Consider the following 23,617-nt stretch of genomic DNA (forward strand, 5'->3'; position numbering starts at 1 on the left):
TCTGTGATACCACCCAAACAAGGATTGAATGATGTCACCTACTTGAACATCATGGCAGACAATTAAATGAATCCATTGATGTTTACCTTTTATTTCTTTATATATGATGAATTCCTTCTTCATCACATCTCCAAGTCACAGAACAAGTATCATCTAAGAATAATTGAACTGAGTTGAAAATCCTTTGTAAAAACTCTTCACATTCTAGACTGATTCGAATACAGGTTGAATAGTTAACAGAAAGTAAAAGGGGTTTAATCTTTAATGAATTGGTATGTCTTCAGTCATCGGATCTCAAGTCCATTAACCCGGCGCTGATGAGGTGGGAAAATGTAACAAAAGTGGTAAAGTGGGATCCCACAGACCCACCCAAATAATGTAGTGTATTATATTATATAAATCCATATCTTTTTAATCAATATTAGTGGATTCTCTGTGGATCCTTCCTCACAATCTTGTTCTGTATCAGACTCATGGTTACTGACTAATTCTAATTCACTTTCACTATCATCATCTCCGCTAAATGGCTCCTCGCCGGAAGTAAATATAGTCACACTTTTGGGTGGATGGAGTCTGGTGGACCCCAGCACACTTTACACCTCTGCACACTAAACTTGCTTGAGGGTTACGGGAGGGGAAGCTACACTGAGGCATGACTCACTGCCACGCGTTGTTAAAAAGTTATAGTCAATTTAAAATTTTGGGGGTCTGTGAGACCCCCACCTTACTAACGCCGAGTTAAATATCTTTGGGATATAATAGAAGGAAGCGTTGCTGATGAAACTACATCAACTCGTGCATCCGTCTATGGAGTGTTTCCGGTGCTTAGTGAAGTCCCTACTTAAGTTTATTGAGACGGTTCTTAAAATCGCACTGGCCCAATAAGTTATTATTTTGGTATCTGTAATGAACCTGCGTTTAGTGTATATTTTCTGTCCTATTGTTACTGCGAGCGTTAGCTCTGAGCTGACCGCTAAGACTTATTGGGAGGGAAAAAAAAAAACATTTGCACTATAATTCTTTAAAAAAAAAAAAAGAAGAAGAAGAAGAAGAAGAAGTAGTAGTACTAGTTCCTTTTTCTTCTTCTTGGAGAAAGAAAAATACTAACAGACAGGGACAAAAGTCCATGTAAGATCAAGTAGCTTAGCCTTATCTGAAACAACCTAATAACAACTTTTCCCAAGCCAAAGACGTTCACTGATCCCACTCAACCACTATGACAAAACACACACGTGGGATTTCGGCCACCGCTTTCTTGATCTCTGACTCCTCAAGGTAAAGTCCTCGGGGTTGTCGGCACTTCCACTATTGGCTTCGTGTCGTATTTTGCTTTTTTTTTTTGCCTGCATAAAGCGACGATACGAAAGAATGATGATTTCACATCGCACGCACGCACACACACAGTCGGCGAAATTCAATCTGTTCCCGAGTCAGAGTCTAAACACCTTCGGACTTTTCGTCGATGTTCTGCATGCTTCATAGTTGTATTTTCAACATCTCCCTTCCCTAAATGATGATTTGTCTACTTTTTCCCTGTGCATCTCCTAGAATTTCACGCTTTTAAACCTTTCAGTTTTAATCTCTTGTTCTTCCATTCTTATGAACTGAGTGGTAGGGTTTTTTACTATATTGAACTCAATTTTCAATAACGCTGCTCAAAGCAAGTAACATTCGTTAAAATAGGGAATATCCCCCCCCCCCCCGTCCGAATTGTTATTTTATGTTGCATTTTCCGATAAACAGCTGTTTCGGTTCTCACAAGGATTGTCAGTGCATCGAGCGTGAAAGAAGATTCATTATCTTCCACTAACGACAGATACTAATGGTTCGAACTATAAGAGCTCATCGAGGAGTAACATAATCCTCGAGTTTAAAATTCCCGTTCTTCCAGTGCCGAAATTTTGCAATTTTTCATCATAACAAAAAAAGTGTTTTGATAGAACTTTGGAATATTCTCATGAATTGATGAAGAGATTTCGGCTGTTTCCATTACGGAGATAATCTCCGTATTTCTAATTGGAAAATATCTGAGTGGTTGATAACTTTTTTTTTCCTCTCCCACTTTGTCTGAAGCTACTATTTGAGTGGCTGACTAAAATTCCCAGGGGAGAAATTCCTTTCAGCATATGAGAGCGGCAAACCCACGTAGTTCAACTGGAGCGAGCTAGCAGATCTTATTTTGAAAGCAAACATCAGTACGCTGAGTAGACTTTCTATGTAACAACATAACTTCTTGTTTATTTGACTAAAATGGATGCCACGTTGTTTCCGGGTCGCATTTCTAATTGCGCCTACGATGTGTTTATTAGGGTTTCACAACTGAAGGAGAATTAGCCGATCCCATACGGAGGTGAAAGGGTTAAACAAACAAGATGTCCAGTAGAATTGGATTCCGACTTACGCCATAAAATATACAGATCACACTTTTTAGAACTAAGTCGGCAGCATTTTGGCGAGCAAAGTCAAAATACCACTGCGGTTGACGATTTCAATCGAAGGCGAGTTAGCCGATCTCATACGGAGGTAGCAGGGTTTTTTCTCCCATAAACTCGGGTTTTTCATCCCCTCATACAGACAAATCGGCCCATCAGAACACACGCAATTTACAGACAAAAAAATACTAGTTGTGGTAGTGGTGGAGGTGGGCGGTAGATGGTGTTGATGGAGATGATTCGTAGTATAGATTCGGTGTAGTGGTTGAGACAGTTGTAGGTGTCCTCCCGCGATGAGTCTTCGGACTCCTTGGAGGTATCAGGAATAATAATAATAAATATAATTTCGGATTCGACATTTTATGTTTTCAAAGGTGTTTGTTTATACGTGGGTGGTCTGAAAAGTTCTCGGCCTAACAATGAAAAAACGAATTTATCATTTCAAAATTATTTTTATTTTTCAACATAATCTTTCTTAAGACTAATACATTTATTCCAGCGATGCTCCAGCGCCATTATCCCGTTCCCGTAGTGGTTCTCAGTATGATCTGCAAAATACCCCTCTACAGCTGCAATCACCTTTTGATTCGAAAAAAAACCCTGACCAGTGGGGAATAGTTTTAGTTTTGGGAAGACATAGAGGTCAGAGGGAGCCAAATCTGGGGAATAGGGTGGATGTTCCAATAATTCATAGTGAAGATCCCTTAATTTTCCCATTGCCAAAACACCTTTGTGGGCAGGTGCATTGTCCTGATGAAAGACGATTTTTTCTTCTGCAAACCGGGTCTTTTCTCACGAATTTTTTCGTCTAGTCTGGTTAAACGATCGGAATAATATTCACTGGTTATTGTTTTACTCTTTTCAAGATAATTAATTTAAAAAAAGTTTCATCCATAGTAATAAATCGACGCACAAAATCAGTTTTATTCTTGTTAAAACGCTCCAAGCACTGTTCAGAGATTTTCATGCGAGTGCGTTTTTCATCTTCTGTGGGCAAGTGCGGCACCCATCTTGCGCAAAGCTTTTTCATTTGCAATTCTTCGCACTTTCACCCGCCGATCATCCAATATCATATCGTACACCTGATCAATTATTTCTGGTGTTGTTACACTTTTTGGACGTCCTTCACGTAGATCACCTTCAAAGCTGGTACGGCCACGTTTAAACCCGGTAGCCCATTTCTTAATTGTCAGAAACGAAGGAGAAGAGTGCCCATAAACTTTTATGAACTTCGAATGAATTTCTTTTGTTAAACCTTCTTTTACAAAGAATTTTATAAGCGCACGATACTCAATTTTATCCATTTCAAGGGATGCAAACAACATTTTTGCTTCAGACAGCTGTATAAAACAAACTACTTGATAGAATGACTTGCAATTTCACACGATGCTTATGACAGATGCACCAACTTAGAAAATAAAAATCTTGCCGATAGTGTTGCCATCTATGGTCGACGCCGAGAACTTTCCAGAACACCGTATAATTTGATATTTCAAGTAGTTTCTCTCTCGCGCGCGTGTGTGTTTTAAGGCGCATTGTGATTTGTTAAAACGAATTAATACCCATGAAATTATTATCTGTCCATAATGCAAGTGATCACTCGGGCCCTGGCTTTCGTTTCAATCGAATCCTGACAAAACGAAATTATATCCAAGGAGATAAATCAAACAGAAAAAAGTTCTAAATTGAATTGTGATGATAATGTATGCTGTCAGTAGCGAAGAACAAATCTTTTTTATGATCATCCTCAGCCATTTTCGCATTAGTTACACAATAGACGTGTTGAAATCTATCGCTTTTGGATAAGATTGATGACGTCAATTTCAGACGTCATGATGACGTCAGTATATATCGTAGTATAGTGTTTGTTATAGATGGGATAGTACTGCTCACAAACAACTACGACGCAGTCACAAAGATAGATAAATCAGTGCGTTCAGAAAAGTGAAATTTATTCTCTTAATTCTGCCATAACATTTGCCTTTGGAGAAACTTTTTTGCTGCAAAATATTTAGGCAAACGGCGAGCAGTTGTTTTCTATCTCATACTTACGTTTGGTGCGCATGCATCAGTTTGTTTTTCTAGCATCTACATGTTTTCATCTTGAGAAAAGTAAATACATTTTAAATCACTCAATACGCCCACGTACTAAACACACCGAAGTGACTGTTTTACTTCTGCAGGTGCTTGTACGCACGCCCAAGGAGCCACCTGCCAGCAAACATTCCCCTGCCTGATGGTGTTCACCGAGACATCTGTTAAGTACCAATCTTCTCTCTCTTTCCACTACTTACCTCTCCTTAATGCGGAAGCTTTTCTGCCACTACTTATGCCATCGTTCCTCTTTTTCTTTCTTCTTTCCGAAACCAACTCTCTGTATTTCTTAGAACTTCATTTATCATTTTGTCACCTGTGCTTTCTCTCCGTTCACTTCGATCGCCACGAACCTACGACAGTGTCTACTTACGGAAATTTAAAGAGGGGGTGAGCACGCAAGAGAAAGATTCGTTTTTTTTGTTGTTGTTTATTTTATTTTTCTCTGCTATTTTTGATGTGTCAGTAAACACAGACGATTGTTACATGATATCGAGAATTTTTTTTTCCGCTTTCTTAGCCAACTTCAAAAGGTTTTCAAGTTTTAAATAAGATGTCAAGCTTCAGAGGAAAATTAAAATAGTGAATTTAAGTTTAAGTACATTTTAATTACGTTTATTTTATTTTATAAATTTCTCATTACTTCTAGCTAGAACTAGAGTTTGCTAGAACATAAAAAATAAAAGTAAAAATAAATAAAATAAAATAAATAGCAGGGTTTTTTTCTCCCGGAAACTCGGGTTTTTCATCCCGCATACAGACAAATCGGCCCTTCAGAACACACGCAATTTACAGACAAAAAATACTAGTAGTGGTGGAGGTGGGCGGTAGATGGCGTTGATGGAGATGACTCGTAGTAGAGGCTCGGTGTAGTAGTTGAGACAGTTGTAGTTGTGGTCCCGCGATGAGTCTTCGGACTCCTTGGAGATGTCACGAATAATAATCATAATAAATAAAATAAAACTATAAACGTTCCAGCCAGATTATGTAATAATCCTTCAGGTCAGATAAACCTTTGGGTCATATACGGGCTAATGGATATAAAATCCCGATAAAATTTTAGGGAACACATGATCTAACGAGAACCACTCAATAGTCATGAAAGTTGTATCAAAATATTGATGATTTTTCCGAGAAATATAAAAATCAAACAATATACATCTCTGCAATGAAGTTCTTATGTGACTACTGTATATTTAATATTCCTATTTATCCGTGTAGCTAGGTTTTTAGCTCCCTTGACAAATTCGTAGCTGAGTATTTTTTACAGTGTGATACTTTTGGATACTGGGTAAAAAATAGTGCCACTGGTGCCCTTGGTAATTGCCCCAATGCTTCTACGCCTCTGCTCTTATTAATCATTTCACCAGATGGAGGTTAAAATTCCTGGTGACGAAATGAGACAGTTACTGCATGGAAGAAGCAGAAATCTCATCGAAACATTGTTAAAGGAAGAACACTGTCACTTCTTTATAAGACCGACTAACTCACCTTCACTTGAAAAGTCCTAATATTTAAGAAGGTATTTTCTACTAAATGGAATTCGAAGTCAGGTCTTGACAAAAAGCATCGCTGCTACTTGCGTGAGCTGTAACAATTTAGGCATATAATATTGTGCTCAAGATAAACAGATTTTTATTGAGATTGGTAACTTATTATTATTTTTGTTTTTTTTTTTATAAAAAATCCCCAAAGTCAGAAGTTCCAATAGGCCAACTTAGATATGCGATTAACTCTCTGGGTGAACGAATTAAATGTATTTGGTATTTAGGATTTACTGAAATTTGTCTTTTTAATTTTCGTTTAATTCAACCTACAAAAGTAGCAAACTTAGGTGTGAAGCTTATATAGTAGATGGATAATAAACCACTCGTATCTACGTTACATTACTCAAAAATATTTCCACGATTCAAATGCAGTCTTTAGTAGAAAAATGCGAGGGAATTTACCTCTCCGCAATCATTTCCATATTTTTATATTTTGGGGTCTTATTCTTAGCCTTTATTATATTTACAGCCAAATTGTAATTCTTTAATAGTGATTCCAAGTTTAATTTCGTTTAGATTTCATGCGTATTAGTAATGAGATGTGTAAGGTTCACATTTTGAATGCAAATAGGAGATAGGGTGCGTGCACCGTAACTTCTGGAAACCACACGCACAATCCCATTGTTTTAACAGTAACTCAAAAACTCACTGTAAATTTTGATGCAATTTCACACAGTAATACAGTTGTAATCAGTACCGCTAGAGGGCGAGAATTGTCTGTTGTATCTTCAAGCGGCTTTCGTCTATATATGCTGGCTAGATCATCATCAAATTCCTGATACGTATCCTCAAGGGGTGTACAGGATATGATAGTACTACAAAGGAATGCGGAGAACCGACCAGGACTTCTGACCTAATGTCCAATCCTCACCTTCTCGTGGTGCACCCTGTTGGGTATCTACCTGGATACTGAACGAACAGGGATGGGCTAGCAATTTGGGATTTAGCCGGCCAAATTGTATTCTTATTGGCTTAAAATCAAAAAAAAAAAATCACCTAACGCCATTTTATTCCCGTATACAGGGAGTAGGCGAGGCCATTTAGCCCTATCTAACTTTTGGAGACTGAGTGGGCAGTTCAATCTCCACTGGTACCCAATCAGAGATAGATGGCCCAAGGCTATCGCTAATTAAGCGGTACGCAGTGAAGAGAGACGGCTCAAATGTGCCGCCATCTCGTGGCCCCTAACCCTAACACAATATATTTAATGTCTGAAATAATGTGGGTTCTACGGTCGATTTTCTTGAGTTTACGGGACGAAAAACCCGAGTTTCCGGGAGGCAAAACCCGCTTGCCCGTGCCAGAGATCGACTAACTCGGGAACCGGTCGAAAAAATGCTTAGAAAAATTTCGAGTCTAGTCGCCGACTAGACTCGAAACCAAGTCTTCCTTCGTGCGGGCAAGCGCCGTGGTGTGTAAACGCCACATCCACTGAGTTACACAGGCTCTTGGCTTAAAATATGAAACTAAAATCTAAAATGATGGCTAGAGATCTTAGGGATTAATCTGCTGGCCATGAGAAATTTGGATTTTTTTTTTTTTTTTTCGAAAAGCTGAAATGTTTCTGAATATGTCAGCGGCACTTCAGGGTATAAAAATGTAGGCTTATTTTAGGGGATAAAAGAAGTGTGCGGAGAGCCTGTGTAGCTCAGTAGATGTGGCGTTTGCACTCTACAGCGCTTGACCGCACGACGAAAGGCGTTCGAGTCTAGTCGCCGACTAGAGGAACTTTTTCTAAGCCTTTTCTCGACCGGTTCCAGAGTTAGTCGATTCTGGCATGGGCTAGCGGGTTTTTCGCCCCATAAACTCAAGAAAATTGGCCGTCGAACCCACACTATTTTCACACATTAAATATATTGTGTTAGAGTTAGGGACCACCAGATGGCGGCACTTACTAGCCTTCTTCACTGCGAGCCGATTAATTAGTGATAACCTTGGGCCAGTTATCTCTGATTGGGTACCAATGGAGATGGAACTGCCCACTCAGTCTCCAAAAGTTAGATAGGGCTAAACGGCCTCGCCTACTCCCTATACAGAAACAAAAAGGCGTTAGCTGATTTTTTTTTTTTTTGAAGAAGTGTGCATGTTACGAAGTTTCGATTATCATTTTCATAGCCAACATGCCGTGTTTTTTTTTTTTTTTTTTTTTTTTAAATCTAAGATGAAGCACACAAGTAACAGTCAAACTCCATCCTTGGCCTCCTTAATTGATTCGATAAAATTTTGACGAAGCATCCACCCTTGCTTATTACAAACGTTATTATCCTTTACCAGGCTGTGTAAACTCAAATATCAGCGGGAAAACGCTTTCGATTGGTATGGTTTTTGCTAACCCCAGATGTAAAATATAGATGTTGGATGTGACGAAAGAAAAAAAAAATGCTGATATTTCTGCATCCATCCTCTTCATCTCGGGACAGTATACGAAATGAAATCCCAATAAAGCTCCAGATTAAAGTGATTGCACAAAAAAAAAAAAAAAACCTTCCACCATTTGGAATTTCCACTTATTTTGAAAGTTCCCTCGGTAGCAATACATTTTCTCGAGAGAAATAATATCCTAAAAACGTCTATATTTTCAGCAATGTATGTCACGTGTTTTCAGTAAGCGTTCTGTCAATTTGAATGCAAACCTTAAAACCCAACTCCTTCCTGCTTGGACCAAGGCACGGTGAGCCAATAAAGACAAGCAAAACACATTAACCTTATCGGATCTCCACAGCAGACGACGCTGTGCATCGAAAAGAGATGCTGACGTAACGAACTTGTGGTTGACCTATCCCCCCTCGTAAGTATACACCAATCAGGATATGTTGTGAACAGGACCTCGTGTTATGTATTGTCTTATGTTTACCGGTAGTCGAACAGAGAGATTAAGATGGCAAAATCTCAAAGATATCGAATTTAATGTTTACTCAGCGTGTTACCGCATGGCATCTAATTGTATTATTACCTTAATCGATGTGATTAGATTACAGTAATAATGTAATAAGAATACATCCCCTTTTGATGGCCTAATGATATAGTTTCACCTACAATCGATGACAGTCGCTAGAAGGAACTTCTGTAAGATTCTCAATTTTTGTTTCTGTTGCTGAAGCGGTATTTGCTTCTCTATTATTTCGAAGTGTTCTTCGCTGTTAATGAAGTAAGATATTTGACTCAAAACGAAATATTTCATCTTTGAGATTAAAAATAATAAAAGCGCGCTACACTTATTTTTTTTTTCATGTTTGTAATAGCAATTGAATAAACGTTGTTTTTGTTTTTTAATAAAAATGGGAAAAGGCACAGCGAGGCGAAGTTTTCCCATCTCCTTTAAGTCATTACGAAAACCAAAAAAAATACATTTAAATTTATTACGAAGAAAGGACACTGTTAATTCCGTTTTGTAGTATGGAATTTGGAATTTATAATTTCACTATGAGTTGAATCATCCTGGATATAAAGATAGCGAAGCGAAGGACTATTCCATATATTTGGATTTTTTTTTTCTTTTGAATACCTTCATTATGAAGGGTAGTTCGATATTTTTATATACAATACCCTTTTCCCATGAATTCTGCCTTATTTTTAAGTGCATATTACAAAACCAATCGCTCCAGTTATATATCTGCAGCGATTGGTGTTGTAATATGTCTGATGTATATTTCTGCTTTCATCGATTTCCTCTATTATTAGTGTGACTGGGAGAAACATCAAGTCACCCTAACATGGGACAACACGATGGGCTGCTCCAATTCCAAACTTTTTTTTTTTTTTAATGAATCTGAAGCCTCTTCTTTGTCATACATAATGTAGTGGTGTTAATAATCAGCCTTCGTTTCTTTTTTATTTCATATACCAATGCAAAAGTCACCGATATTTTATTAACATTACTGAAACAGATGTGAAATTTTTATTACTTTAATTAAAAATCAAAATCTAAATGCAAACATATATATATTTAGATCTAAATGAGATAGCCAAAGATTATGGTATGATAATATCAATAGAAAAATCAAAAACTATGGCCTTTAAAGGACAAGATCCAGCAAGAACTGAAATAGTAATAAATAACAAGATCTTAGAAGAGGTGAATTCATTTAACTACGTAGGATGTATGATCGCATATGAAAATGAGAAAGATATAAACGTAAAAATTGCAAAATATTAATAAAAAATAACAGGTGTAATTAACTCTATATTTAAACCAAACCTAGTTCAAAAACAAACCAGGATAAAAGTATACAATCCATGAGCCCTACCAATCTTATTGTATGGAAGCGAAATCTGGACAATAAAACAAAAAGACAAACAAAGATTAACAACAGCAGAAATGAAGTTTATGAGAAAAACTGCCAAGTATACCCTATTTGATCGCAAAAGAAACGAAGAAATTATGAAAGAATTAAACCAAGAACCAGTAATAAAAAAATTTAAAAATATCAACATAAATGGATGGAACACGTTCAAAGAATGAAAATAAAAGATTACCAAAACAAGCCTTAAATTACAAGCCATTAGGAAAAGAAAATCAGGACGTCCTCTTAAACGAATCAACAATGATTTCTAAGGCCAGAACAGGCCAAACTAGGCCTAAATCCTTGATATGCATGATGATGATGATGATGATGATGTAAATACAGTATATGTAAAAAAAAAAAAATCAGCTAACGCCTTTTTATTTCCGTTTACGGAAGTAGGCGAGGCCGTTTTTAGCCCTATCTAACTTTTGGAGACTGAGTGGGCAGTTCAATCTCCACTGGTACCCAATCAGAGATAGCTGGCTCAAGGCTATCACTAATTAAGCGGCACTCAGTGAAGAGAGATGGCTCAACAAGTGCCGACATCTCGTGGTCCCTAACACAGTATATTTAATACAATATACTGTGTTAGGGTTAGGGACCCTAACACAGTATATTGTATTAAATATAAAAAAATTTATGTACAATATAAATAATGTGGGTTCTACGGTCGATTTTCTTGAGTTTACAGGACGAAAAACTCGAGTTTCCGGGAGGAAAAACCCGCTTTCCCGTGCCAGAGATCGACTAACTCGGGAACCAGTCAAAAAAGGCTTAGAAAAATTTCCTCTAGTCGCCGACTAGACTCGAAACCAAGTCTTCCTTCGTGCGGCCAAGCGCCGTGGTTTGCAAACACCACATCCACTGAGCTACACAGGCTCTGTTTCTTAATAAAATAAAAAAAAAAACTTGATTTAAGAAGTTTAGTTGTTTTTTTTTTCATTTAATACCTTGTAATTAGAATGTTTAGGGACGTTTTTGGTAGTATTAAAACAACCCCCCCCCCCAAAAAAAAAAACATATGTGCAGTGTTCATTGTTTGTCTGCAGTCTTCCAGAATGATGATAATGCCTCATATCATATCACTATCTGTTACGTACACTCAGGGCCATTCCGTGGGTTAGAGGCCCCCCCCCCCCCAATTCCACAAACAGTTCAGTGTATTATTTACACCTTTTGTCCAAAAAGAAACCGAACTTTTCGAAAATAGAAGAAACTAGTGACGCCACATGTTGTATCTTTTTGTTGTCGAAAGCGACAACCTTCATTAGTGTTATGTCAACTGTATATGACATTTGTTTCATTAGAAGCCGAGTTATAGTGCCAAGAGTGACAGTGTGTTTTGACGAACGATTAGTCATCATGATATTCATACCGTACGCGACGAATTCTCGGTATCAATCGCTTCAAAACTTAGAGATAAAACTCACCATTGACCATTTGGCCAGGCGGAACGAATTCTTTTTGGATAATTCCCTTGGAATCATAGAAACAAGTCAGCATTGTCTTTACTTTTGACTTCTCCAAGCGACTTCTTTTCGGATGCCCCTCTTCAGGTTGTCTCCACTCAACACTCTGGCGCTTTGTTTCGGGTTCCTACTCAAAACATCAAGTTTCGTCACTAGTAACGATCGTTTCAAGGAAGTTTGAGTCCATTAAAACGAGAAGTTTTAATGAGGTCCTTGCAGTGTTCAATTCGATTCTTTTTTGGTCGTCGGTCAACCTGTGGGGAACAAATCGCGAATTCAATTTACGAAAGCCCAAACGCTCAGTCAAAATGTTGTGCACAGTTGATTTTGGAATCCCAATTCATCTTCAATCAATCTCACGGACGATTTCGGATTTTCTTTGATGAAATCACTCACTTTTTGGATGTTAACTTCGCTCATTCCAGTTTTTGGATGGCCCGGCTTTTCGTCGTCCTCAAGCTTCTCACAAAAACTTTGAAATCGCTTAAACCACCCGTAAACTTGAGTACGGAATAAGCATTCATCACCGTGTGATTTTTAAAGCATTTGATGCGTTTCGGTAAAACGTTTACCAAGTTTAACACAAAAGTCAATCACAGCTCTGTTTGAAACTCATTTTCCGACCGTTCGTCAAAACACACTGTCACTCTTGGCACTACAACTCGGCTTCTAATGAGACAAATGTCATAAACAGTTGACACAACGCTAATGAAAGTTGACGCTTTCGACAACAAAAAGATACAATAGGTGGCGCCACTAGTTTCTTTTATTTTGGAAAAGTTCGGTCTCTTTTTGGACAGAGGGTGTATTCCCTATTTTTTTTCTAATGTTCGATTATTCTGCCCCTAAATTGTGCCACCCGGATTCTTTGCACCCCGGTACGGAACGGGCCTACGTACACTGTGCATCTATATCGAAAAGTTTTTTTTTTTTTTAAATTTTTGAAGGTGGATATTACATTATGCTTACATGGCAACATTTAATTCAATTAATTTACGACATCAGTAGACTACTACAGATGTAACGTTTTGGTACCATTACAAGTTCATCATCTTTAAATACATCAATGTTATGCTCGTCACAGTTTTAGTTTCTCAGTAGAATAAAATACATGTTTAAAAATATGATTAGGTAGAATCGATACCCTTCCCTCTCCTACTATTGTGAACACAGGCGACTCGAAGATGGCGAATCAGGATAAGTGTGTGTGTGTGTGCACATACTTATCCTGATTCGCCTATGCTGACAATATCTAGTGTGACGCAATATTTTAAGAAATTTCGGTTTGAACTCGACTGATATTCTGAAGTGCTTCTAACCCCGACTATGCGCAAAGTATGTGGTGTCTGCATTGTCTTATTAGGAAATAACTGATGCATTGGAATTGGACTGCTTTTGCGTGCACACGTACCTGACTGAATGCCAATCATGTTTAGCATAATCAAAAATGCTAACAAAACAGCATCAAACAACGTATCTCGATATTGCAACTAATATAACAGCACAATCGTCTCTCTCTCTCTCACTCCTCTATTTAGATAAGAAGACTCGGTTATCGATCTGCCTGCTGGCACTTGCAAACACCTTCACTGATCCAGTGCATGCCAGTTTTCTTCGTAAATTAATAAACAGCCACGCGATATCTGCAGTCAACAGCACATCCTTAGTAATTTGTGGAACTGTTCATGAGAAGGATTATTATTTGCACTTACAAAAGGCCTAAGCACACAGATCACTTGTAGTAGAGATGACGTGAACCTGCATAAATGACATTGATTTAATTAGTAAATACCATTGCTAAGTTAATATGGTGATCAGGGGCGGCTCGTGCATAGGCACTGCGGAACTGCAGCATCCGCAATATTTCTCGATATTATTATTATTATTATTATTATTATTATTATGTGACATCTCCAGGGAGTCCAAAGACTCATCGAGGGAGAGTGTGCCAACAGCAGCGAACGATTGAACTCCTTCCAACTACTAACCGCGCTCAAACTTGCTTAACTTTTTGCTGAGCCATTAGTAGAAGAGGCTCTACCAATCGACCAGCATTTGCTGGCAATTTATTAATTTATTTATATTTGCTTGTAATATTTAATTTTATCATCAACAATTCTATACAATTCTCTTATTTTGTATAAAAATAATAAAAATCCATCTTGTAGCACTTAGGAGGGCGCTAGCGGCACTGTGTTTACCACAGTGTCATATTGCTACGCGCGCAAGCATATGCACGTCATAGTGAGATGCGAGCTATTAGCGTAACGCGGCACTGTCCGTCCAGCAGTTCCACTGTTTATATGCAGTTGCGTCAGTAGTAGATTGTTCGTAGTGCTTATCGTGTTTACTCTGTCTCTTTAAATATTTGGACATTACAATTAAAGACATAACATTTGTTATAGTTTTTATTTTAGAACATTATTTGGGTTATGATAATGGATTTTATTTTTAAGTCATTTTAAATTATACCAAACTGTATAATTTTATCGATAATAAACAATATTTTTTCATGTTTAATTTTTAACATAATTTTGACATTTTATCCAAACACGTCTACACTTTTCTTACAGCGTGTGTGTATATTTCGAGAGTTGCAGCGCCCCCACGATTTCAAGCCACGAACCGCCACTGATGGTTATTAATATTGTTGTATGTTAAAAGTGAGACTTTACGGATAATGTTAACATAGTTATTTAGGTGACGTTCTACTTTTATTATTTTTCCATAATAAATTATGTATTATTGGACGATAGATACACAACCTATTGGCAGCGTTTTTATAACTTATAGCATAAGCAGTTAATGAATTATTCGAAACAATAGATGTGAATTAAACGAATTTCCTATTCAGATACACAACTGTTTCCAAGAACTAAATATAGCATAGCACGTTTTGAAACACAGGTTTGTGATTATAGCTGGAAAAGGATTTGGTCTGTTTTGTTTACAGGGCACGTTCGCTCGGAATTGTTTACTAGAACAGTCTGATGAGATGTTAATGTTTTCGGCTGCCTTTTGTGCTTGTTTATTCTTTATACGCCTCGAGTAAAACACGCACACAAAAGTTGACGATAAAATGAATCAGTAGCTTGGCAAATATGGCATTAAACTGTACAAATTCTTCGTTTCCAAAATCAATACACCACAAACCTCAGTTTAGGTTAAAAAGTATATTTCATTGATTTCGTTTTTGCAGAAGTACAAAACACAATGTGTAAAAAATAAAACAAACTCCCTCTAGAGGGAGTTTGTTTTATTTTTTACACAGAGAGAGGCAGACGAGAAAGAGGAAGTTTTTGAAACGGCAAAAATTGAAACTGATAATTTTTTCCCCTGTAACTAAATATCTGTCAAATAATACGTCATGTTATTGCGAAGTTTAAACTATTTCCGATTAAAACATTCATACAGACGCAACAACCGTAAGTGATAGATATAACTTCCATTCAGTGTTTATTTCGGATGTATCACGATCCGTTTTCATAGCTTAAGTGAGGTCTACCCTGTTCCATACCAATCGACGATGTATACCGTGTTTCTTGTTGAAAACAGTCTTGTAGGCTGCGTTAAAATTCGTGGCCTGCAGCTCTACGTGTTACGGCAACACTTGTGGGAATGTATATCGATGTTTGAGTTTCCAAAGGCAGATTCTCTGGCAACAAAAAAGAGAAACAGCACTCAAGGAGCCTCAGATTCTAAGACTTTTTTTTTTTTTTTTTTGTCATTCACCTGGTCTTATCCTCGACTTAGTGTCACACGCAGACTTCCATTTCTTCAGTTTGTTACCAACTTGACCTCGAAAAAATTATTTTTATTTTGCTAACAGTTTGATATTTTTTTTTTAAAAAAATATCAAACTGTAACTTTGTAGCTATACCACATTTTCATTATTAAATATAATTATTTGAAATCGGATCATTCTTTTTGAAACACCCTGTATATTAGCATTAACACTGTGGGTAGCACAAGAATTAATACTCCGGCAGTGCTGCTCAAAGACCAAACATGGGGGGGGGGGGGGAACTATTCATGTCATTGTTAAAATAATACCTAACCAATGGAGCCAACTTCTCTTAAATTCAAGAAGGAAGATTCAGAGATAATGCAGTATTAGGTCATTCCTGTTGCTGGGGTTTTTGTAATCGAGAATGATGTTAATATACGACCACCAAGATGTAGTTCGTCAAGTTGTTCACGATGTTTTGTGCCTAAATATCAAATTTTCTATTGCAAAACAGATAACTTAAGCAAACAAATAACTGAAAATAACATGCCGTTTGATTTTTTTTGGTAAAAAAATTTTTAAAAATCACCTTAACTTCAAATTTTCAAGCAGAATTATGTGCATAAACATTTGTCTATAAAAAGCTACAAAATACTTACAGTATAATAAAGAATCTGCGGGAATAACAACCATAGACAATTTTGCCTATTGGATGATTGCAGAGTATTAAATCACTGCAATAAAAATCTTTTCATGTCACTGAAAAATGAATGTCTTAATTTAAGAAATCTTCCTGTAATATTTATTGTCAAATTCGCATCACAAATACTAGGCTGCAGCGATCAGTTTGAATTATAAAAAAGTATTTATTTTCAATTACTCTTTAGTATTAATAAATATATTTATTAATTTATTTATATTTGCTTGTAATGTTTAATTTTATCATCAACAATCCTATACAATTCTCTTATTTCGTATAAAAAATAATAAAAATCCATCTTGTAATGACTCGCACGTCATAGTGAGATGCGAGCTATTAGCGTAATGCGGCACTGCCCGTCGCGCAGTTCCACTGTTGTTTATATAGTGTTTATCGTGTTTACTCCGCTTCGTTAAATATTTGGACATTACAATTAACGGATTTAATTGTAATATCCAATAATTGTAAATCCATTCCTTTAATTACAATTAAAGGATGGATTTTATTTTTAAGTAATTTTGAATTATACCAAACTGTATAAATTTATCGATAATAAACAATATTTTTCGTGTTTAATTTTTACCATAATTTTTATTTTTTATCCAATCACGTCTACACTGTACTTACAGTGTGTATGTATATTTCGAAAGTTGCAACACCCCCACGATTTCAAGACACGAGCCACCACTGCTCTTTATACACCTTAAATGCAGGTTTTAGGCAGATATTTTCTTCTATTTATTCCTACAGACAATTGCATATTATATGCATAAAAGAATATGCTGCCGATTATTTAATAATATTTCCCCTTCCTACAATAAACTTACTGTTTGCCGAAGCCTTGGCAACTTAAACACTTCAAAGTTAGTCTGCATATCCTTTTGGAGTTCAGTTATGTGTGCTCATTGTTTCGTATAAATCGCAAAAAAGCTTTAAGATCCATAACATATCAGCCTTGTGGACAGCTAGTAACGATAAGCCAGAAACTTGCTCTGGTAACTAAATGCAAACTTCTTCCGAGCCACTTCACGCCTCCAGTCGTCGTGGGTCTCACACTAGGTGATGAAAAATCATCTGTCAACACTGGGGGATTTGAATCCACGTCAATGGTTAAAGAAGATTCATTCCAACAACAGAAATTAATGTCAAAATCTTTTTTTCAATACTTTCCATCTGTTTTTCTCTACTTTGATAGCATACCAAAGAATAAGAAATTGCTCATATTTAAGTTATTTTAAACGGTTTAGGATTTTTTTTATATAAAATGTGCACAGTAAATGTGGTGAAATTATTGAAAGAGCTGTAAAATTTTAAATGAAATAAAAACAACTGAAATAATTTTCAGAAATCCTAGGCAAACTCAGATTAAACGTACACTGATCTTCTATGCTTTTCGTTGAACATTTTTTTCCAGCCCAAATAAAGATAAATTACAAGGAACTATTTGTAAGAGGATAAAATAAAAATAAATACAAAAATAAGGAATTATTTTAATACAACACATAATTTTTCATTTTATAATTACCTCTATATTTTAAAGAATTAAAACTCAATGAAAAAAAAAAAAAAAATCTCAAAAATCGTCCGTACTTTTCCAAACCATCCCGAACAACTAAGGTTCTTTTAATCCATAGCTTTGTTGTGGTAAAGATTATTATTAAGTTTTGATGCAAACTGTAACAACGTCAGTTGCTTGAAGCATAAGAGTTATCACGAATTGACAGAAGTTTTATATTTTTTTTTACTGATGATAGAAAATAAGCACAATCGTAAACATTTTGAAGTCAATGAGAAACTGTAGGTTAAAGAACCAAAATAGAATATTAGTATAAATAGAAAGAGGTTATTTGGCAAGCTAGTAGTCTTGCAGGGGGGGGGGGGGGGACAAAACGACGGCGACTAAAGTTCAACTTGGCTCAGTATTGCAGTAAATGGATCTTTTTGTTCATGAAACACATGTTATTCGTAATAGACCCACTTGCACATTTTCTAAGACAACTTTCATCATCTTGGCAATGCTCGTGTTTATCACGTTGCTATGCGCTTACACCATTCAAAAGGAACTAGTAAGGGAAAGAAAGATGCTTGAGTAAAAGCAGAAATCTTAGGTGGGTGGATGAAAGAAAAAAAAAAAACCTTGAATAATAATATCTCAAAATATTAAATGCTTCTTAATTTTTTTTTAAGTATTAATTCACTAGCCTTTATTTTAACGAACACAACAAACACACCTTCCACATTTCCAGGATAATTTTACCACTGTGCCATGATATTTCATCTACTTCTACGCATACGCAGAATCTGTTGTAACGTCATTAACACGTTTCCTGTTGCAATGACGTATGTTTTAATATAACGAGTAGTATTTCATGAACGTATTACGTCACAGCAGTCTCAAACTAACTTTCGTTAAAGATTTAAACTTGCACGATGTTCTTCTAAAACATTTTGCTTCTCTTGTTTGTGTTTGTCTGGTTCGGGAAGAAGCAAGTGTTTTACACCCCCCCCCCCTCCAACCCATACCTGGGATGAGTATTCAAGTAAAGATGAACATGTCCATTAGTATTGACCTCTTTCAAGAAGTTTCATCAGCAGTTATTAGCACACAAATTGTTACACACCTAAAGGTGGAAAATCAAGAATCCCTTTGTCATTACCAGTACTTGGAGGTTTGAACAAATGCTAATTCAAGAGACTACAATTATTTTATGAGCTCTGCCGCACTAAATGGGAAAATTCAAATCATGCCCCCCCCCCCCCCCCAAAAAAAAAAAAACATTATTCAAGAAATTCTGCATATGTGTGTTTCGTCATCATCTTTTATTTACATTCAGAACTTTCTTGGAATTTTTATAAAACTGAACTTTAGTTTCCACTTAATGTCCAATGATATGAATCTCCTGGATCCCGACTGCTCCCTAACCTTGCAGTTATATCTCTAAATCTTATTGGAAGATTTTATGTTAGTACTTACACTTTCCACCAGGAGTTATGAACTATATAGTGATAACAAAGCAGGGGCGAATGCTGGTTGAAATTCACGCTTGTTCCTGTTATCATTCAGGGAGTGAGAGGTGAGATTGAAGTCTGATTAGCGGAATAATGAATTACTGACCATTTAAAACTATCTATTTAGAAATTTATCTACATTTAATCATACAAATACAACATTTATTTTACAAATGATATTCTATCTTTTTCAATTTAGCTACTTGAATACAAATTCTACCCTACAGTTCTTCTTCATGAACTGGTCAATAACATCGTCATAAAAAGTTGGTTGTAACTTAATTTTCCCAAGCAACACGTACACTTGTAAAGACTGGCTAAAGTTCACTGGCTAGAGCTACTTTCACTGCGTGTGGCATGTGTTTAAGACGACGTGAAAGGAGCGGAAATGGTTATGCGCGCGCATGAAATCACAGTGCTGTAGTGAGGACCTGGAAGCTTCCACAACACCAAAACAAGGTAGCTTTGACTCACTAAAGCTCAATTATTGCCGAGCAAGCTTAAGACGTCTTCTGTCTTCAAAAATAAAAGCCTAAATGGAATGCTTATAAATGCATGCATTTATTAACAAATAAATGTTACTTCTTTCTCAATTAATGAGCTTGCGCAGCAAGCATGGAGAATTCGCCCCTGTAACAAAGATATGAAGCCCAAGAATTACCCAAATTTCCACTTTATTTGAATGTACTATACGCCCACAGATGCGAGACCCTTCTGCGCATGTAAAAAGAAGGAGAATCCATTCCGATATTAGGGTAATCAATGCGTTTGGTGGGATGATTGTTTATTATTATACGTCAGAAAATTAGCTTTTCTTTTACGAAAATTCTCGTTCTTAAAGTGGTAACTATTTTGCTTGTACAACAATTGGAAAATCTACGTATAAAGCACGTGATTTCGCTTGTTGATGACCAATTCGTACATCGCCTTATGCCTTACTCCCCTTCAGCATAAATTGACTATTCATGGCAATCTGCCAAACTGGGTTCTGTGATGTGTGGACGTACAATACGTTAGTAATAAAATAGGTTCGAGATAGTTTTCCCATCAAAACATAAAATCCAACAGATAAACCACGATCTGTGACCAACTAATTCTCCACAGGAATCGCACGTATGACGTACATTGAATAAACGCAAAACTCAACCCAAGAAAAGAATTCTAACATCCGAGGATCCGATATTATCCAAAAGGTGAGTAACCAGAAGTGAAGCAATTTCTTGTAGGAATCAGTGCTGCCAAAATAAAAGCTTTTTCTTACTTTATGAGAAAGGCAATGGTTCAGATTTAAAGCATTGATGATTGTGAGCATTTGAGTTTAGTGAGAAATCACTAATGTGTAAGAAGTGTGGATAAAAAGTACTGATTCCTGGGGAAGTGCAGCATTGGCAGGAAAATCCGACATAACCATGGTTTTTTATATATGAAGAGGGAATGGAAAGTTCTGATAAACACCTAGAACAAAAATGATATTAAAGCAACCGATATGACCACACCAAAGAACATAAAACGACAAAATTACATTTTGTTTGTGTTTATAAATAATAAGAATGCTTACAACATTATATAAATGCAATACATGTTAAAGGTTACAGCTGATGTTTGGACATTGACTGAATAGTTAATAATTGGAATTGTTCGATTAACGCTTTAGATTACGAAAGAAATGCACTGCGATCTAACGCAGTGTCGGAATTATCACGTTCGGCCAATTGCAGCTAGACTCGCTGATATTCGTTTGCACTTCTCAATACGTGGTGAGGGTGAAATAATTTTTTATAAAGAAATTTTTTTAATATGTAAATTTATTTATTAATAAATTGGTTACTGATTAAGAAAAAATTAATTATTATTTTTTTAATTTGTATATGCAGCGCCCCCACTTAAAATTTTCGCCGGTCGCCACTGACCTCCGACGTGTATGCATGTATGTGTGTATATATACACACACACATACGTTTGTTTCGGGAAGAAGCAAGCGGTTTAACCCCCCTCCCCTTCCAACAACACTTACCCTCGGATGAGTTTTCAAGAAGTAAAGAGGAAGGCCTGAAAAATGTAAAGAAAACAGATAACGTCTCATAATAATAAAAAATAAATTAAAAAAAAACGGAATAAATGTGCTGTAGTCATTTTCCACTACGGACTTGTGTTTTTAAATGATAAATCAGATATTTCTAGTGAGCAGCACTTGGATATTCTTCCGTTTTTTGAAGTTTATTTCAAAAAGATATTCCAGACTTCTAGTAGTAGTAGAGTTTTTAAAAGTAGTCTTTAAAATTACATTTAAGAGTTATTTTTATAAGGCTATAAAAATACTGGATTGTTGCATCACTCCTATAAGCTGATATTTAAGATATTTGAAACTATAATTTCAAATTTAAAATCTCATAAAACGTTGTGAAGGCTGGATGACGCATTTTAGTGTACATCCGTGGGTGAAAGTTTTTATTAGCGCTCAACTAGTGATGCAGTTTGACTCATGCTAAAAGGAAAAGCCAGAAGGAAATGTAGAGCTTATTCCTTAAGCATTTGTCGTTTCTGAAGCACTAGTAAAACGAGAAAATTTTATTCGCACGGAAACAATCGCATCACTGTCACGTGGTGCCATCTTGTGACTCATCTGACAGAATTTTCTAGAAGAACGGAAATTCCTTTGTTGCAATTTGCCGTTAGCCAACAGATTTCAGCAGTGGTGTAAATGTCAAAACAGGATTTCCTTTCCCTTTTTCTTTGCAAAAGGAATTTTAGAAGCATCCCTTGAGCTTCTCAAGCCAAGCCTGCAACCAATACCGTGGTTCTATGGGAGGGGATAATTAAATTATTTAAAGTAATTTCCTTTTTTTTTTCACCAAAAATATTTATTGACAAATTATTGTCTTTTTTTTTTTTAAAAAAAAAGACAATAATTTGTTTCATAAAAGAAAATTCTTTTATGAAATCAAAATCGACTGCAAATGCTCATCAGACAACAGCCCGATCTGTAACGAGATTTTACATATTTCATCTTTGAAAATGTCTTTTGTCACACCATTAGGATTGTTGATAAGGTGTATTAGCCCCTAGGCAAGCACTATATCCATTCAAGAAAATGTCAAATCTATAGTTGAGATAACATTTTGACGCTTTAGTTGCTTAATAGGTTATGATGGCGCCACACGCGGGTAGTGCCATATATCGAAATTAAATCATCGACTAGTGATACGTGCGAGGGGAAACCGTGTGGCACTCAAAATAATATTAAGTTAGCACTGCGAGTGGTGACGAGAGTGGAACATAGTCGCAGCTGCAACTACACATATGCCGCGTTTGAACGACCTGTAGAAATACGCACGCGAATGGCACAGCTGCCTCCCATTAACCCTACTCTGTAGGTACTGAAACATCAAGTTAACGATTCTGTCACGAAATTCATTTAAAAACCATCCTTAGCTCGTGGGCCGTACAATAATAAGCAGTGGGTTACCGACCTTGAATAATCCTTCTGCCATTACTGTGATTAGCGTTCGGCGTTAGTCCGGGTATGCGGAATTGTCGAGGTCATGCAGACATGAAACTGGGTACTCTGTAGGAAGGAGACATGTTTCAGAGGCTTCTCCACATTGCATTTCCCTACTCTTGTCTCTGGAAAATTCTTGGCTAAGCCACGCCCCGTCTAGTTTTCTTTAGCATTACACTAATCCCCCCCCCAAAAAAAAAAAAATACTTCCACATTCTACTTCTCTTTTCCATGGCCTGATTCCTGTTTCTGCTCAAATCTAGATCACCTTCTAATGGATACAGGGCCGACGTTCTTTATAGAGGGACCCGGGTGTAAGAAAACTTTTGGGGCCCTAAAATATTTTTCAAAGGTAAAAATTAAAGGATTCGAAATAAACGTATTGTCTTCTTCTTCCTAACATGGAGTTTAGGCCAAGTGGCCTGTTCTGGTCTCATGCCATCTCTTTCTTGGTCTTCCGATTCTTCTTTTTTCACTTATTTTGTATATGAATAATACTTTTGGTAGTTTGCTGTTATCCATTCGATTTAAATGTTCTAGCCATTTTTGTTTATACTGTCTTATGTAGTAATTACCTCTTACCTGCAAATGATTTTGGCACAGGAAAACAAAAAAAAAAAAAAAAAATACATTCGAAATATAACACGTTTCCTGTGTACTGACGTGCCCACTGGATCGTGGGGCCCGGGTGCATTGCACCCACTGCACCCCCGAGATGGCCGGCCCTGAATGGATAATTAGAATAATTCGAGGGACTACCAGTTTTCTCTCAAAGAAAGTGGAAACTCCGACCAATGATAGAGTATTCCAGGTCTATTTTCACCTGGATCTCTTCCTCCTCTAATCGATGAGCA

Source organism: Typopeltis vanoorti, chromosome 12 (assembly GCF_054136105.1).
Source record: "Typopeltis vanoorti isolate ZY-2024b chromosome 12, IOZ_Tvanoo_1.0, whole genome shotgun sequence".
Lineage (NCBI taxonomy): Eukaryota > Metazoa > Arthropoda > Arachnida > Uropygi > Thelyphonidae > Typopeltis > Typopeltis vanoorti.